Here is a 19,671-nt window from a genome sequence, read left to right on the forward strand (position 1 = left end):
TATAGACACATGTGTACCTATCAGTCACTCCTATGGCAGGCCTTGACAATCCTGGAGGCAGAGTGCTTGGTAACATGTGAGATGGTGCTCTAGCATGAGCTGAGCCTGTCTGCAGCTTTCGGAACCAAGTCCTTATAGCTGTTCTATGATATAGCCTACCATATACTCTTAAAGTACCTTATAATCTTAGACGGTTATGGTAACTATGGTTTGGCTTTATCAAAACATGTCGTGTAAGGTGTCTAACACTCGGGAATAATACCCCCATGCCATTTCTGGACATGAGAATATTATTCCCCCCTTCTAGAGGGAAAGACATGTTAAAATCATACTTCAACTGTTAGCCTCTGACCAAAGCCTCAGCATCACAAAATGGATGCTGCTGCCACGACACAAGCCTGACCTCCTGCTGCTGGGAGTGATCCCAGCCAGGGAGGCCTGGACAATAGGTTTCCTGCTTGGGGAGGTGCTAGCACCTCCCCAGACAGCCTTTAGTGTATTGGGGCAGGGTGGGCTGAAAGGAATGAGACATGCCTGGGGCACACAAGGTGTTCCTTGCATAGTCCAGTTCAAACCGGCTCTGGGGCACTCCAGCCCCAGCTCTGGCGCGAAACTGGACAAAGGGAAGTGGGTGTAACCACCCCCTCCCAGGTCCCACCCATAAGGCGTGACCTAGCAGGTATCCCAGCCCCCCAGATTAGTATAAGAGTGGGAGTTGGGCCTCAAGACTTTAGATTATCCTGAACCTGCAAAACTGAACAGAAACTCTGGACCTTCGACATTCGACGAAAGAAGAAGACTGAAGAATCTCCCTTGTAGCCAAGGAGTGGCTACCCTGTGCAAACAGGCACCATCAAGTGACTACCCTTTGCTTTGTGAAACGTTCGACGAGGAACCGACTGCAGAGCCCGACCAGAGCCTTGATTTCCAGACTTCTCCGACCCTCATCCACATCTGCAGCAGAGCTGAGATCCGTGGAGGCGACGAGCGACGTGGGACCGGCTATCTGGGAAAAGTGGCTAGTAACTTACAGCGCAGCTTCTGAGGTACCCTCGAAGTTGTGCACCGGGGATTGAGAAGCCCCAACCCCAAGCACCATCTGCACCGAAGACCAGCCCCCCACACTCCACGAGTCCTGCGTGGGGCCCTTCAGCATTTTCCTGCTTGCCGCGTCTGTCCGGTTGCTTGCCCGCTGGCTAGTGGCCTTTGTGACGACGCTCCCTGAAATCTTCTGCGCTGGTTTGGCTCCTCCAGACTGGCTCCCGCTTCGCTGCAAAGAAGAAGCACCCCAGACCTTCCTGGTCTGCACCAGAAGCAAGTCCCTTGTTCCTCGTGGGTTCCGCTTGCCAAGGCTTGGTGAGTCCTAGTCCAACTTCGACGCCGCCGACAGCAAGAGCCTTCGTGGGACAGCTCGCCTCCTGGTCCTGGTCGTCCTCGACGCTTCCTGGTCCTCCTGGCTGCAGCGACAAGCTTCACCTTCACCTGCAACTCTTCACGACATCGCCTGGTTCCTTCCTGGTTCCACGTGGTCACTGGCTAGTGACCTTGACTCTGTCCCTTCTGCTTGCAGGTTTCTTCTCTTCTTGATCCCAGGCTTGGGATCCACCGGACACTCTCTCCTGACTGCCTGTCAGCATCTTTCTTCAGGCATCCATAGGAGTCGACGACGAAAACGACGCATCTTCACCCCTATGCACCCGCAGCCTGTGGGCTAGGTAACTTGGGTACTCCGGTGCTCATCAGGATAGTGACTATCCTAGTGTCTAGTTTTCAAGTCTCAACTTCCTAGCTACTCCGGAAGTGTCCTAAATCTATCTATTTCTAAACTGTAACATTGCTATTGACTTTTACGCATTACGCGTGAGTGTTTCCACTCTGCACACGAATCCCGTGGGCCTCCCACTCCCTAACTAACGCTAGTGTAGTGTAGCCCCAGCGATTCCCTAGGCCTAGGCCTATTCTATTTCCGTGACAGTGGTTCTTATACCACTTCTTTAGTATATGGTTTGCGTGGCCCCTAGGGCCTAACTGTATTACTTACCTGTGTGACTTACTGTATGCATTAATAAGACTGTGTTGTACTTACCTCTAAACTCATAAAGAGTGCTGAGGGTTTGCTTAGAATAAATACACTTTATTTTATATATATATCTGTTGTGGTGTCCTTTCATTTGGTATTCAAGGGATTATATATGGTATCACAGCTGGCTTCACATGCCATTCAGAGTTTAGCCTAAGACTGCTCTTGTCCATGCTACCACTAGGATAGCTGGTCTATAAGGTTGACTTTACAACCAATCACCATAAGGGTATTTGGACTGATATAAGGTGTACACTATAACTAGTGACATCATACATCAGGCCAACTTCTCACAGTGAGCACCACATAAGGCCAGTTTGGTGAATACTGTGGCATGCCGCAATTGGTCCAACAATACGGGAATGAGAGGAAGGGGATACTTGTTCTTAATCATCACTTTATTAAGTGCCCTATAATCCACACATGCGCAGAGATCACCCTCCTTTTTCGGAATGAGAAAGATAGAAGAAGAAACAGGGGATACAGATGGACTTATACACCCTGTACTTAGCATATCATCTAAGTAAATTCGCAAATGCCTCTCCTCCGGCTCATATAGCGCATACACCTGACTGCACGGTAAGGTGGCACCCGGCTGTAGATCAATACAGCAATCAAATGCTCTATGAGGAGGTAACACCGCTGCCTGCACCTCATCAAACACCTCCCTAAAATCTACATAGGGAGTGGGAACATCAGGAAGCTCACCCTTTGCACTGGCAGCGCAAGTTAAAGGCACAACCCAATCTGTTGCCTCCTGATAGCAATGCTGCAAACAATGTAAGGAATCCAATGTCACCGTTCTTCGCACCCAGTCTATCTTCGGGTTATGCAACTGCAGCCAAGGCACCCCCAATATCATACCAAAGGACGGAGCGTCAATCATGTCAAAGCTAACGGTCTCTGAGTGTCCATTGCCACAAATCAACAACAAAGGTTCTGTCTGGCATGTTATTGCCCCTGATGACAATTCGGTTCCATCTATGGCCCTAACAGGTTCCGGTTGCTCTTTAAACACATAGGGAACCCTCAATGCCTCAGCCAACTCATTATCCATAAAATTGCCAGTAGCCCCAGAGTCAAGTAATACAGTCACAGACACTCTCCTACTGTTAGACAATACCATACACATAGTCACGGTGAAATGCCGGGGTATCCTCTGTACAGCTCCTGAAATATCATAAGAGCTACTACCTCTTACTTCCTCATGGGCTAACCCACCATAATCCTTTCTTACACATGCCACTGCCTTAGAGGAAGGGGAAAAAGATGGTTTGATGGGACATTCACGGGCAAAATGTCCACCTTTCTCACAATAGAGACATAGATTGTGTAAACATCTCCTGCTCTTCTCCTCACTAGACAATGGCCCCCTCACTCCACCTATCTGCATGGGTTCTGATGTTTGTTTGGCCTCCACATTGTCCTTGGTGTCACCCCTCACCACCACTGCTCCAGTTCCCATGTAACGATTCTTTTCCCCACGCCTTTCTAGAAGTCAATGATTCAACTTAACCACTAGGTCTATGAATTCGGTACATGCCTCAGGGGGATCCACTACCTGCGACACCACAACTTTAAGTTCCTCACACAGTCCCTGCTAAAAAAGGGAGGTTCTCTTTGCCAGGGGCCAATGGGTTTCAGTCACCCAACGATTAAAGGAGGTGATATATGTCTATAAGTCCTACTTCCCCTGCCGTAATTTCAGTAACTCCGTGTCGCTTGCTTGCATAAAAGCATGTTTGGCAAACAAACAGCGCATCTGTTGCCTGAAAGCAGGATAATTATATAACACAGGATCATCCCCCTCCACCAATGGCACAGCCCACGTAGTTGCAGACGCTGCCAAATACGATATAACAAAAGCCACCCTCGCTGCATCATCCAGAAAAGCTGTGGGACGACACATGAAATGTACATGACATTGATTCATGAATACTGCATATTTATTACAATCTCCAGTGAATCTCTCAAGGACTGCCAGGGGGACAGGATCCGGAGTATTAACCGTAATAGCAAGAGGATTACCAACACCAGCACCCTGACTAGCTGTACGGTCAAAATGAAACATAACTGGCTGTAACACAGGCCCCTGAACCTTAGAAGATGGGCCTGCTCCTGTACCCATGTACGTTTCCTGACTCCAAGGGCATTCAATTCCTGATGTAATCCCACATTTTCCTCCCTTAAGCTCTGTACTTCTGACTGAAGGGACGAGATCGAAGCCATCAAATCCTGCATAGAGGGAATCCCTTTTTCCCCTACTCTAGGTGTCCCCTCTACCTGGTCCATCTTTGCTCAGGCAGTATTTTAATTTGTGGGCTTGGTTTTCTGTCCTGCACCCGCTACCAAAAACCACCCAATACTGTGGGAGCGAAGATAAATCCCAGTCCTCCTCCTCAGCACCTATCATCACCACCTATCATGAGTACCGGTGGCGGTAGACAGGAAACACGGAAGAAAGTGGGGAGAAAAGAAAAAAAGCAGGATAACCTGGACCCGCACTCGTGGTATAGTGCTACCTTCCCTCTGTATGGACTGGGACCCCAGGGCAACTTACAAGAACAACAGAAGACAGATTAACACTACAGAACCACACTCATATGCACAAGATTAGGCGTTACACTTGAATGACACAAAGAACAGTCTTACCCCCTTATATAAAGTCCAACATCTGTTCTTCAAGCTGTAGATACTATTCCAATTAAACGTCCTTAGCACAGTCTTTTCGGGAAAAAGCCAACAGCACGGCAAAAAAAAACCTTGCTACTTCCAAGGTGATAAAAAAATACTACAAGTGATATTCCCTAAAGGGGTGCACCCCTTACGGACACAACATATTCCAAAAACTCTGGGCCGGGAGGAAAAAAGGAGAAAAATAACAATAGGAAAAACGAGGATTTATACAACATAACGCAACCGCGTTTGGTCACCTCTTTAAACCTACATTTACTACATCATGATTGCAGCGGAACCTGGGCATAAAAAAACACCCAATACCTTTTCCACAGATGAATCCACAACGAAATGTCCGTGCAGGCAAAAGGATCCAGTATGAATGAAAAATTGTCTAGCAAGCGCGACAAAGAATTTTCAATTCTATTAAGGACACGGAGGCGAGTATTATGCTTCTCTTTGCTTTACTGCAAAACACAGCAGCCAATAAAAACAACTTTAAACTCCAGCATACCCCGGAAGTATAACCCCCTCCAGTAGTATGCCCCAATCACTGTCAACACTTTCGTATATAAAGTCCGAATCACGACATCACTTCCTCTTTCTTTGCATGAAAAAACTTTTCAACACAGTCCACCAACTTGACCGTTGAACACTGGACCACCGATTTCTCCATCGACGTGCGTCCAAACTTGAACCTCGAATATCCTCTCCGGAAACGTCGCCATCTGTCCTCTACCCAGATGAATTGTCTCCCTGATGAGCCGTATCATCCTTGCCGATGCCAGAACTCCAGAACCTCAAGATTGCTTGGTCTGTTCTCCTGAAATGGAAACTGACATCGTAACACCCATACAAAACAACGTTGAAGGCAATGTATAGGATTATCCGGTGGGTACAACATCATAGTAATTACATAAGAATGCCAACATTCCAACTGCTTGGGTGGGATAATCCTCGCCTCCGTGTCCTTAATAGAATTGAAAATTCTTTGTCGCGCTTGCTAGACAATTTTTCATTCTATGGCAGTCCACGGAGGCTCTGATTATGCTAGTTTAAAGTTGATTCACCACCACCAAAGCTACATCCACAATAGGTTTATGATAAAACGTTTTGAATGTGGAATCACCCGACCAGTCCGCCACAGTCATGATGTCTTGCAACCGGGAACCCGCCCCCAAAGACTTAGAGGCCATAGCTCCCCTAACAGAATGAGCTCCAAATATGGAAACATCCACCCCCGCAAGACCCATTAACCAAGTGACCCACCTGGCCAGAGTTGCAGATGTGACCGGGCGAAAAGGTCGCTGAAGAGCAATTAACAATTGTCCTGAAACATCAGATCTAAACTCCCTAGTACAATCTTCATAAACCTTCAAACACTTGACCACACACAATTTGCTATGATGAGGAAATGCAGGGTATGTAATACACTGAGAATGCGTCTTAGTACGTCTGGAAATCGTAAAGGAAACTCCAGAAGGAGTAAATACTCTACCTGCCAAATCCAATGCTCGCACATCCGACACTCGTCTACATGAAATTAAGCACAGTAGGACTGTCAATTTTGCCGATAATTGTTTCCTAGACAGGGCTTCATTATTCGGCCAATTCCTCAAAAAACGCAAAACCACCGACACATCCCAAAGTGCGGTGTACCTAGGTTGAGGAGGGTTCACTAATCGAATCCCTCGCACCACCTTGCAAACCAAGGGATGTTCCCCCACCGGTCTGCCCTCCACATGCGGATGGCCCGCTGAAATAGCCGATCTAAAGTTATTCACCGTCCGGTACGCGAAACCGGACTTGGCTAATTCCGACAAGAAATTCACGATTAGATGAATATCGGATCCCACGGGATCACTCTGTCGCTCACCACACCAACTAACCCATCGCTTCCAAGCTGATTCATATCGCTTGTGTGTGGATGGTGCCCAAGCCTGGGATAAGAAGAAGAGAGTGTCTTGCGAAACTCCCGGCACCTGCCAGCGACGCCTGAAAGTCTCCAGGCCATGAGACCCAGTTGGTTCTGCAACACTAGCGGGTGGCGCAGCCCCTGAGGATCCGTGAGAATGTCCGGAAACAACCGAAGACGCACCGGAGGCGCACAGGCCAAACTCAAGGCGGTTAGAAACCATGCTTGTGCTTTCCAACAAGGTGTAACCAGGACTAGTTCTGCTTTCTGTCTGCGAACGTGAGCCAACACTCTCGGAATCATGGCAAATGGTGGAAAGGCATACAGAATGCCCGTCGTCCACGAGTGAAGAAAGGCGTCCGAGCCGACCGCTAGAGGATCCGGCCACCAACTGTAGAACCGTGGAAGCTGACTGTTGAGTCTGGACGCAAACAGGTCCAACACACAGGGTCCCCACTTGAGATTCAACGCTTCGAAACTGCTGGGATGCAGTCTCCAGTCGCTGCTGTCCCGCAAATGCCGTGAATTCCAATCGGCAATCACGTTGGACGACCCGGGAATATACTCCGCCGTCACCACCAGACGATGGTCCAGGCAATAATGCCAGAAGTCCTTGGCTATCTCTGCCAAGAGGCGAGATCGGGTCCCTCCGAGTCGACTGATGTATCTCACCGCGGACACATTGTCCATGCGTAGAAGAATGCAACAAGACACCTTCTGCGGGGCCAGAGTTTGAATCGCGAACGCTCCCGCCAGAAGCTCCAAGCAGTTGATATGCAATTTTAGTTCCTCCTGAGACCAACGACCCCCTGTCTCCATGGTCCCGCACCGCGCTCCCCAGCCCCAGCGACTCGCATCTGACTCTATCACGACATCCGGGCTGGAGGAGAAAATGGCTCTGCCGTTCCAGGCCTCCATATGGTCTAACCACCAATTGATCTCCGTACGAGCCTCCGCTGAGAGGGCTATCTGTTGTGCATACGAGAGACCCTTGCGTAAATGCAAAATTTTCAATCTCTGAAGGGCCCTGTAATGCAAGGGACCCGGGAATATCGCCTGAATGGACGCCGCCAACAAGCCTACTAGGCGAGCTAATGTCCGTAATGATATTGTCGGAGAGGCAAGCGCTCTCCTCAATTCCTTCCTGATAACCACTCTCTTCCGCAAGGAAAGAAGTAATTGGCACGTGAGAGAGTTGATCTGAAAGCCCAAAAATTCCATCGATTGCGAGGGAATCAGGACCGACTTCTCCAGATTCAAAAGGAAACCCAGATCCTGTAACAGTTGGAGAGTCCAAGCCAGATGACTCATCAAGAGTTCCCTCGACTGTGCCATAATTAGAATGTCGTCGAGGTAAATTATCAGGCGGACCCCTCGTTCTCTCAACCATTGGACCACCGGTCTCATGAGTTTGGTGAAACACCAAGAGGCGGAAGACAGACCAAAGGGCATCGCGGAAAACTCGAACCACTGGTCGCGCCAGAGAAACTGGAGAAACCTCCTGTGTGGTGGGAAAATAGGAACCGCCAAATAGGCGTCCTTCAGATCTAAACGAACGAGCCAATCCTGTTCTAGGAGGATGTCCCTCAGTAAATGGATGCCCTCCATCTTGAAATGGCGATACACCACCCAAGCGTTGAACTCTCTGAGATTCAACACCAAACGGAACCCTTTGTCCTTCTTCGGGACCAAGAAAATCGTGCTTACAAAACCCCGAGGATGGGGAATAGACCTCACTATTGCACCCTTCTGGAGTAGTGCTTCCACTTCCCTGTCGATGAAACTCTGTTCTTGTAGGGAAAAATGTAGGGCGCCGGGCACCTGACTCTGAGTCGGAGTGGTGTAGAACTCTATGTGGAAGCCCTGCACTGTTTGTAACACCCAGGGATCGACCGTAATCTCCTGCCACCTGTGAAGGAACAACGCAATACGACCTCCCACCATGCATTCTGTGGCATTCAAAATCATTACCTGAATAGGAGTTATCTCCGGAATTTTGCTGTCCTCTATAGGTTCCTCTGTGGCCTCGACCACGTCCACCTCTATTGCGGGAGGGGTAAAACTGCGACCTCTGACCACCTCTGCCTCTTTGTTCCGCACCTCGGGAGGTCTGGTTGTAGCCTCGGCCGGACCCTCGACCTCTAGCGCGTCCGGCCCTATCAAAAACACCAGTGTGGAACACCTTCTTGATGTTAGCCTGCGCCTTGTTTAGAGCTAAGAAAGTGGCCACGTATTTGCCCATCTCTTTGACGAATTTGTCGCTAAACAGCATGCCATTGGCCAAGGAACCCGGTTCGGTCGTGGCCATCTCCGCTAATTGAGAGTCTATTCTCATTAAGAAGGAGCGCCTCCTTTCGGTTGACAGCGCCACGTTGGCATTTCCTAAAAAGCACAGGGCCCGCTGAGCCCATTCCATAATATCAGAGGTGTCCAATGGAACATTCTGGTTGTTTGCGTTGACCGCCGCGTCTAAAATTTTTGTGAGGGGCCCCGAAACATCCAGTAATTTATCCTGGCACCCCTGCCAGGCTCTATCCAAACCCTTTTTCGGGTCTTTTGCGAACTTTAGCATAAATGTAGCCATATTAGGGTCTAATTCTGGCGTGTCCGCCACTTTGCCAGTCAGGGATGGTCTCGGACATTCCGATCTCAATGTGGCGCGCACCTCCTTCTCGAAACCCTGCCGTACGTTTACCCCCACATAATGGGCCACTTCAGGACAGGGAACCCACTCCGAGGATCGCGGATGAATAAGACTCTGAGGGTCGAATAATAGATTTTTAGGGGCCTGGCTGTCATCCGCTTTGTAAGCTGTATGCTTCACCTTTTTTGTTTTCTTTTTGGGCCTCACCGACTCCACCTCCGAGTCAGAAGTGTTAGTAGTAGATGGTAACGATTCATCCGTGGTATAAGCAGCCATGGAACCATGGTCTTTCATAACATTTTTTGCCATACGCGCCAAAACTTTGGCCGAAGACTGCGAAGTGCCTGCGTCACTATGCTGGGTCTTCATTTTCCTCTTGCCATACTTAAGGAGGGGTTTAGTAAAAGGCTTGAGGGCTTTTATCAAGGCCTTGTTAACTGAACCCTGGACGTGGGTATCCAGGGCTTCCACCATACAAATTCTCCTCCAAGTTTTCAGGTTCCTCATAGTCCTCATAATTATCACACTCTACCCACTGATCCTCCTCTTCGGCGTAGTACGCCATTGCCTGAAGCAGAGAGGGTTGGAGGAGATTCACGGGGGGGAGCAGCCCAGGGGTCTGACAGAACCTGGTCCCTAACAAGAGCACCAACGAGAACAACCTAAACTAAAGGTTCTGTGATAAAATCAAGGTGGAAGGAGAAATCCCAGTACACTCCCCTAGAGCAAGGCTCTATTCCGGTCACACGCTCCGGTAAGCGTTCAATTATTGAGGCCAGAGATGTGTGCAGTCTTTCTGGTCTGTGCGCGAGGAGCAGTTACTTCAAAACAGCTGAAAACGAGTTCGCGCGCACAGACAGAGCGTCCTGGTAACGACGCGACCGCTCTCTGCGCACGAGCGTGTCGCGTCTGCCTCCTCCTTCTCCACCGCCCCCTAACGCCCGCAACTGGCCAGCGACGTGCGCGCGCGCGCTGCGAGGCGCCACTACCTCAGCGAGACCGGAGCCGAGAGCACACGCTTCGGGACCGATTCGCCGATCACGCAACCAGATAACAAGCCTCCAGCACAAGCCTGAAATAGAAGATATTAGCGACGAATATCGTTCAAACAAATATATCCCCACACTCTACCAAACTGATAAAAGGTAAGGGAAAAGCACTTATCTGCTGCTGCAGCAGCAAAGAAAGAGGAAGTGATGTCGTGATTCGGACTTTATATACGAAAGTGTTGACAGTGATTGGGGCATACTACTGGAGGGGGTTGTACTTCCGGGGTATGCTGGAGTTTAAAGTTGTTTTTATTGGCTGCTGTGTTTTGCAGTAAAGCAAAGAGAAGCATAATCAGAGCCTCCGTGGACTGCCATAGAATTCCAGAATACCAGTGTTTAGCGTCCAGGAAATAACCGGAAGCCAGGCAAAGATCAGGACGGGAAGTTCCGGGAAATCCAAGGTATCGGCAGAAACCTTCCGGGTCACAGGACCGGGTAAGAAACCAAGAAATAATCAAGTGCCTATAAGGAGCTCATATACTTCGTGAAGATCCCGCCCACCGCCAAGTGCGCGCCCAATCATGCACACAGAGCAGGCAAACAGATAGACTGAGGCGGAGGTAAGAGAACACCACGCTGTCAGTTCCCAACAGTACCTCACCCCAAACGGCCACCAACAGGCCTAGGTTTACTAGGATGGCGTAAATGGAACAATCAAACTAATATAGGGGCATGTACATCACCCGCTAGCTCCCAGGTACGATCCTAAGGAGCATAGCCCTTCCAATCAATGAAATAATAAAGCCTTCCTCTCCTTCTCCTGGCATCCAAAACGGCATGTACCTCAAATTCCTCAAGTTCTGGGAAATCCAAGGTATTGGCAGAAACCTTCCGGGTCACAGGACCGGGTAAGAAACCAAGCACTAATCAAGTGCCTGTAAGGAGCTCATATACTCTGTGAAAACCCCACCCACCTCCAAGTGCGCGCCCAATCATGCACACAGAGCAGGCAAACAGATAGACAGAGGCGGAAGTAAGAGAACACCACCCTGTCAGTTCCCAACAGTCTGATCTTTTACAGGATACTTTCAAGAAACAGCTGTACCTCTTATAAAATGTTCCCTTTCACCCCCCCTCTCGCTTTGGTTCTCTCGCATTGAGGACAGTCTCTCATTTCCTGTCTTTATACCAATAATTACTAATAAAGTATTTATTTAGCATAAACGGCTTATTTTGATCATGACAAACTGCAATAGATGAATACCAAAGAAATGTATTGTCAAAGAATATTAAATGCACACATTTCTATTGTCCTATTAGTAACCTCATAAAACTTTTTGTATAACACATATACGAGTGATTGTTAAAGTGATTCTCTCAAATTGACATTTTCATTTTTATTTGAATAAAGAGAATAAGAAACCAAGGCAGGCATAGTCTCTGTCGTATTGTCTTTTTAGGATCCGCTTTCCTTGCTTTATAAGTCTCCCCCACCCCATGAAAGACCAAGCAACTTCACTCATAGCTTTGCCATTTTCATTTTTATTTGAATAAAGAGAATAAGAAACCAAGGCAGGCATAGTCTTTGTCGTATTGTCTTTTTAGGATCCGCTTTCCTTGCTTTACAAGTCTCCCCCACCCCATGAAAGACCAAGCAACTTCACTCATAGCTTTGCCAGCCCAGAAACGGACAATGCTGGACTATATACGGTGCCTCCTGACATACTAGTATAAACATTTTTATCATTTGGTAACTTGGGGTGGGGGCATAATGAATGGTAGGGTGTAGAGCAACTTCGGAGTTTGTCGTTTAACTGTCTCTGTTAGGATGAACCCATTAGTGAGCCAACCTCTAGCCCCCAACACGTCCTCCAGTTAACTCATCAACCCTGGTAGGTATTTGAATGTGCCTGCCTGAGGAAGAAATTTGCTTGCAACATGAAATTGTGTACTTTTATTGTACATGTTTCTATTGACCGTACGGTGCTCTGCTACCTAGTGTTGAGGCTCAATCTGGGACCATCAGACTGGAGGCAATAATGTGCAAAAAAAAACCCACACGCGACGGCAGACTTTCTCTATCAATGTACCAAGGATCTGAACAACATTTCTGTAGCAATCAGTGCCTCAGAAACTAGCTAAAGATAAACCTCTCTAGGAGCACTACATCCTATTGCATTAACAGTTCACTTCTCCTAGAACCCGTATCCTTCCAATGAGACGTTGACACTGCACAGGGCTCCCTAGTGGATATGACAGAATTACGGCTATGATTAACCCGTTCAATGGCTTCATTTCAATTATTTTCAGAGAAAAAAATTGAAGTACTCGTGAGTACGGGCTTACATTTCTCCTCCCTCCTCCCCACCCACCAAAGAAAAGAAACATAATGGGAAGCTACAGCCGATAGGTCAAGGGGGCAGTGAGTCGAAAATATTTGGGAACCACTCGGTTATGTATTTGCTAGGCATCCAAAGGGCATCAAAAGAGTTGACTGTTAATCTAGTTTGACCCTTGAAATTCGGATTGCTAATAAGGAAGAGTCGCAGAAACAATGTGTTGTTACCACAGTTGAAGACATAATATTGCCTTTAAGGAAAGTTACGTCCAAAATCAGAATGGTTAATGGCTAGTTCCGCTAATGATATGTTGAAAGAGATTAAGGGATACATTGTGAAGGGCTGGCATTTAGAGAAACACTTATCTGAAGCATTTTGGGTCAGAGATGAACTGTTTTTGGAAAAAGATGTAATTGTCAAAGGAGAATGTTTTGTTCCACCTGCAGGGAGGAGAAAAAACGAATTTCAATTGCTCATTTGGGTTACATGGGACAAACTAGTACCATTAAGAAAGTTAAGGAACTGTACTGGTGGCCTTATATGGGCAGCAATATCATTACATTTGTAGAAGAGAGTCCTTTATGTTTGAATTATGACAAGGTGCTGAAAACACAACCAACTCGGGTACAAATGACGTTTCCAGAAATACCTTGGTCCAAATTGGCTATTGTTCTGTTGGCTCCACATGAAGGTATTGGCTCAGAAAAAACTTATATCTTAGTATTAATTAACTATTTATCAAACTGGGTGTAGTTGGAGTGGATTCCACAACCTGATCCTGAAACAGTTATTAGTTTCCTTCATGATATTTTTAGAAGAGAGGGTTTACCGGATGCCATTGTCTCTGATAATGAGACACAATTCACATCCAGTAAGAGAACTGTTTTTTTTCAAAAGTGTTGGAATTAAGACCTATTAGAACTGCTTCCTATTCACCGAAAAAGAATGGTTTGGTGGACAGAGTTAACATGACGTTGGTGGAAGGCATTCAGATAGCCATTAGCCACATGTCAGATTTAGTGTGGTCATATCATTGCACACCGCATTGTACAATCAAATTCTCTCCTTTTATGTTACTTGAAGGAAGAAGGCCTAGGCAACAGAGACCAGGAAGCCTTAAAACATGTATGACACTGTCAAAAGCAATATTGTATTGAAGAATACTGGTTGTTCCACAACAGATCTAATTATCTATTTGACACAAAGTAAAAATCAAATTACGAGGACATGTACAGTAAGGATTGTGAGAAAGTGGCTCTGTATATACTGTTCCCAAATAGGTACAGTGTGCACAGAGTCCACAGTACCCAGAGGTTTGACAAAGGTTAAAGTTATATAGAACCTAACTCTCTAAAGTGGTAGCTTGGTCGAGCAGTAAGGCAGTATCAGAGGACAGTGTAAAGCATTTGTTGTACACACTCAGTCAGCAAATGGTCTCACAAACTCAAGAACTGAACTCTAGGCCAATGGTTCTGGTATAAAAATATATAGTTTTATTTTTAGAACCAACAATACGTATCAAAATATACTTTCTCAGAATGAGATGTTTTTGATAAATACTTTTCAATAGGCGATATACTTCTGAATATAACAGTTACAGTGGTTGCAATAGGCAACACAATTTCAAACACAATTATACATTGAGCTCAATGGGAATTTCTAGTTAAATGCAATTAGTTACTTTAAGGATTACTTTTCTAACCACAGGACTGGATCCTGGATTCAGTCCTGGGACAGTTCCTGTAAACAATTGAGTAAAAGCGTTTTGGTTACAGTTGTGATTTTTAAGCAATATTTTTGTATTTTAAAACTTTTTCACATAGAATCACCAATGTTATCCTATTGGAGGAAATTCACTTTAGCAGGTAAGTGGGATCATGGTTACTTTTTCTAACTCAGAATGTGTTTTGGTTTCGGTTATACAGGTGATTTTTAACGAATATTTGTAAGTTTGCAAAAACGACACTTCAAAACTTTTTCAGCAAAAACTAGGCAATGTTATCCTATGGAGGAAAATTCAAGTTGCAGGTAAAGTATGTTCTCGTTACTTTTGTAATCCAGTGCTGGACTCCTAGGTTCAGCACTGGCACATCTATGTAAAACAGTTAGGTAATTACGGTTTTATAGTTGGTGCGATTTTTTAAGAATATTTGTAGTTTGCAAAAATCGACAGAAGAAATTTCACAGAAAAACAGTCAATGGTTTCCTATGGAAGAATATTGGGTTAGCGGCAAGTATGATTGTAATTACTTTTCAGGGTCAGTGCTGGGCACCAAGATCCAGCACTGGGATCTCCCCTGATAGCAGTTGAGTGTTTGCATTTTCATCATTCGGTTGATTTTAGGTGAATATTTTAAAGTTTAGAAACTCCACACTTCGAAGAATTTCCAAGTGAAACCTGTCAATGTTACCCTATGGAAGAAAAGAGTTCTCGGCTTTTGGGTAAGTACTCGACTGGCAGAGTTAAGGTTCTGGGCATAGACTCAGGGGTCTCCCAGGGTCTGGTACGTACAGTTGTTACACCCTTAGCGGCACAGGGGCAGCCGGGTGCAGAGTGAGTTAGGCCCAATGTTATCCTATGGGAGGCAGGGGTGCCTTGGTTGGTGGCTGCTGGCTAGCAGGCCACGCGGCTGTGGGAGCTGGGCTCCTGGTCACTTGCTCAGGGCAAATGGGGAAGTAGATCAGAGTAGAGGTTGCACTGCCAGGGGCACTCAGGCGGCTGGGTGCAGGGTGCTCTTGAGCCGTTGGGCGCTCAACTGATTGCAATGGAGAAGCTCAAGAACGAACAAAGGCTGCAAGCTCGGGGACGAAGGTTCTTCAGGTGCGACCACCACTTCGCAAGGTAAGTTGGGAGATAGGTAGGTACCCAGGAGTTGGGCACAGGGGGCCGCAGGGCGCCGGGTGCAGGGGTGCCTTTTCGTGTCGGGAAATCTTACTCTCTGCTGGTCGCGGTTGGAGGCGTCCCTGGTTCTGAGGCTGCAGGCGTCGTCAGCACCGTCGAGGTGGATCCGTGTGTGCTGGATTCGGGGTCACAGTCGCCGGGGGGACATCCTCGTGGTCTTTGTCCACTCCAGCACAGGCCAGGCTTGGCAGGTGCAGTGTGTGCAGGGTTCGCGGTTCCTGGCTGATGCCAGGGGTCAGTTACTTGCTTTCAGCAGTACCACTGCTCGTGGGAGTCCCAGCTGCTTAGAGTCACAAGGTAGCCAGGTCCTCCGGGGTCTGTGAGGTTGCTGGCCACTGGAGATGCCGGGGTTTAACAGGAGCAGGTTCGAGGGTCGACAGGCCGGTGGGGCTGGGGCCAAAGCAGTTGGTGTCTTCCTCTTGTTAGCAGCTTCATGGCAGGTCTTCTTGTTTCTTGATTTTCTTTGCTGTTTCAGAATCTGGATCTGAGGAAGGAAGGTTCAGGGTGCCCCTAAATACTAAATTTAGGGGTGTTACAGGTAAGTAAAGGGCAGGGAGTCCCTGGGTCCCTGCCCTGGGGTGGGTACACCCCCTATCCTGCCACTCTCCTGTGGGAGGGGGGCAGTAGCCTAGTCCTGATTGGGCAGAGCTTCCCATCTTCAAGATGGCGAGAGCCCGGAGATGTGCTTCACCTCGCCTCTCCCACCTGAGGGGTGGGGTTGGCAGAGGCTGGCACACCCCCTTTCCTTCTTTGGTGTTTCCAGCCAGTCTTCCCGCCAGAGTGGGGATCAGAACCGGTAGGGGCCAGTTGCTGAGTACAGCAAGTGGCCTGGAGAAGCTCACAAAGGCGGCATGCCTTTGAAGCTTCCCCTGCCCATCCTGGGGGAGGAGACCAAGCACCTCGCCCAGGATGTGCATTTTTGCAGGCCCAGGAGAGCGGATGGCTCTCTACCCAGGGGTCTAGCAACATGTCTGCTGTGTGGCAGCCTAGGCAGCCCCTCAGACAAGACATGGATTGTAGGTTAGGTTCAGGGGGCATCTCTAGATGCCCTCTGTCGTGCATTGTACATTAAATCCCACACTGGCATCAGTGTGGGTTTAATGTGCTGGGAAGTTTGATACCAAACTTCTCAGTCTTCAGTGTAGCCATCATGGTGCTGTGGCGTTCCTGTTGACGATCTCCCAGCACCATATACTCTTAAATGGCAGCAGTGCACTTACAGTGCCCAGGAATGGACCCGGGTACTGTAGGGGCACAGGCCTCGTGCACCTGTACCCACACCACTGGCATAGGGCACCAAGCTAGAGGGGTGGCTGATGTATATAAGGGCAGTGTGTGTTGTGGGCATGGCACACAGGGATATGTGCCATGTCGACTCTCTGTTCGGTTCTGCACCCAGAAACTCAGCTTGCAAGGGCAGTGTGCAAGTGTCAGGGTACAGGGCCTCTAAGGGTGGCGCAATAAGTGCTGCAGCCCTTAGGGGCCTTCTCTGGTCACAAGACCCTAGGTACCTACTGTACCATTTACTAGGGACTGACATGTGGCCAGAGATGCCAATTGGGTTTATGCTTCAACACAGTTTTAGGGAAGGAACATAGGCCCTGGGTACCTGATTGGCAGGAGCCCAGGGCACACTCAGTCAAAGTACATCAGCAATTCAGCAAAAAGTGGGGGCATACCATGCAAGAAAGATGGCACTTTCTCACAAGGATGTTCAACGTTTTACAAAGTTTGGAAAAATTGAGACGTTTGTAAAAACATCAGCTTTACTAAGCAACAACACATGGTGGAGCATTAAGAGATTATCCAAGTTGATCATCGATAACATTGTTACTGATGTAAATTATCAACCAGATTTATCCAGTCAACCTGATTTTTCTAGTGCATCTATTGAAATGGAGAGTAACAACAAACATGAAAAAGCAAGAATTTCACCAGGAAATGATGTTGAATTGGAAATGATTGAGAGGAAAAGGAACAGTAAGATGTCAAATAAATTTTAAGATTTTGCCATGAATTCATTTTTATTTTTGGCTCTTGTTTTTTTATTTTATTTTATAAGGAAGGGAGGTATGTGATAAGTTAATGTGGTAGAATATAGGTTCTGCATTTGTGCTACATTCTTATCCATGAAATCACCAGTATGCTTAACTGTTTGTCTTCAGTGATTAAGCATGTTTCTGTTTGTATAACGTTCCATATTCCAAATTGTGCTTCAGGGCAATTGATTCCTGCTGTTGAGTCGTTTGCATGCTACAATAAATAGATACAGCATTTACACATAACCTATGCGTGTGCATCGTCTTTTGAACCTACAACAGAAGAGCATTGTGAACCTCATATTACGAGGCCCCTGTACTACTACATGTGAGGCTAAAACTGAAGTATGAGCAGGTGATTAACAAGGGGGAAAGAAAAGTAGAATGTATTAACACGAGTGAGCACTGCCTGTTTTAATGCTTTTGAACTGATTACTTGTTTGATAAAAAAAAAGGACTGAACGAGTGGTGTGCATATTGTCGGGGACCCTGGTTTGTGGATGTGTTTAGTCATGACTCATTCACTATTTTATCTATTATACATGACATGTCTTGCCTTTGTTTCTCTTGCATGCATTGTTTGCTTCTTGTAGATACTTTGTTGTTCATACTTGAATGTCGTAAGTGGCGAGCCATGAGGTCAGCAGCTGGCAAAAGAAGGGGTGTATGATGCCTTTCCAACTTAAGCATTTTTGGGCGATGTGCATGGTGCAAAAAAAGGGAACTTACAATTATATGAATGACTGGCACTGATGAAGGTAAATTCAGATAACAGAAGAAGAGATGACCGATACTGGTGGGTAATGCATGTGAAACAACACAAATAATGCTTGATGATTTGATTTAGCTGTTCTGTTTGTGAGCAATTGCGCAGACGTGGGGTCTCCCAAAAATGTGCTGTGAATTGAGTTCATGCTTCAGTTACTGAATTGCTAAAATCCAGGATATTTTTTTTTTTTTTTGTGAAAAGTTTTATATAGCGCTGACTAGACCCGGTGGTATCAGAGCGCTTTACATGAGGTAGGGCATTGTTTCAGAACATCGTTACATAGTTACGGGTCTAGCCAGCGCTATATAAAACTTTTCAAATAAATAAATAAACATCAGTTTCTGGAGCGTCGCATAACATAGAAAAGGAAACAGTATAACATAGTTACATGAGTTTCTAAAGCATAGCATAATGTAGAAAAAAACGGCAAGTGGGAAAGTCCTAGTCAATAGATCTGCTGAAGCTAGTGGGCTGTCTGCTTTGTCACACACAGCACTTGTGGTAGTACTACACAAACTATCATCTCTTTGTAGGCGTCCACAGTTACACATATGGCGTTTTTTGCAAGGACAGATAAAGGCTAGCATGTCAGGATCCATCAGTAAGTGGAAGACAAGAGGGTTTAAAGGTTTGTACTTACTGTGTTTGGATGGTGCACTGTTATAAATATTTGACTGTCTTTGGTCATCTGTGTTCAATCAATCCATCACTGTTTTCCAGTTTTTCATTTTGAGCAGAATCTCCTTAAGGGTGAGTAGTGATTCTTGAGGAGAAAGAAACCACAGGCAAGGTGGACAACATTGACATTTTAGAACCCTTGCCAGAGGAGATAGAAGTTTTCAACATTACACACATGCATATAGACGCAGCAGCTTTGTTTTGAGAATAGCAATTTCTTTTTGCATTTACTTACCATGCACTCCCAGAGATCAATAAGCACCCTTTCTGTCAGTATATTATAGATGATCCTCAGCACATGCTACTAACACACCTTCGACATCCTCAAATTAGGCAGACGTCGGACATCAGGCAGTTTTCTGTGCCATAGAAAATAAAGCACACAATCATTCCAAGCTCACTTACAAATGGTCATACTTGGGTCTGTGAGTATGGTTTTAACCACAGAACATTTTTTGTCAACTAACATATGGCCAAAATCAGCTAGAACTGGAGAGTTTCAATAGGATCAGTTGATATTCAGAGTGATCATACCCAGAATTCAGATATTAAGAGGGTTCAAACTATACCTCTAAAGCAATAGTAGAAAGAGTCCAGAAGTCCATGTAATGTACCACTCGGTTTGTTTCTTCAGAATCAC

The 19,671-nt window shown here is 46.6% G+C and overlaps 1 long non-coding RNA gene across 1 annotated transcript in view; it reads right to left on the reverse strand.

Annotated features, from left to right (window-relative positions):
• LOC146776171 (uncharacterized) overlaps positions 1 to 19,384 on the reverse strand; it is a 64,242-nt gene extending 44,858 nt beyond the window's left edge. Inside the window, exons 1-2 of the long non-coding RNA XR_014972139.1 lie at positions 19,267 to 19,384; positions 18,994 to 19,116 (exon numbers count right to left, since the gene is read on the reverse strand). This is a non-coding gene — a long non-coding RNA (uncharacterized LOC146776171). The remainder of the gene's footprint in view (positions 1 to 18,993; positions 19,117 to 19,266) is intronic.
• Between the last annotated feature and the right edge of the window lie 287 nt (positions 19,385 to 19,671).

This window comes from Triturus cristatus, chromosome 12 (genome assembly GCF_964204655.1).
Source record: "Triturus cristatus chromosome 12, aTriCri1.1, whole genome shotgun sequence".
Taxonomy (NCBI): domain Eukaryota; kingdom Metazoa; phylum Chordata; class Amphibia; order Caudata; family Salamandridae; genus Triturus; species Triturus cristatus.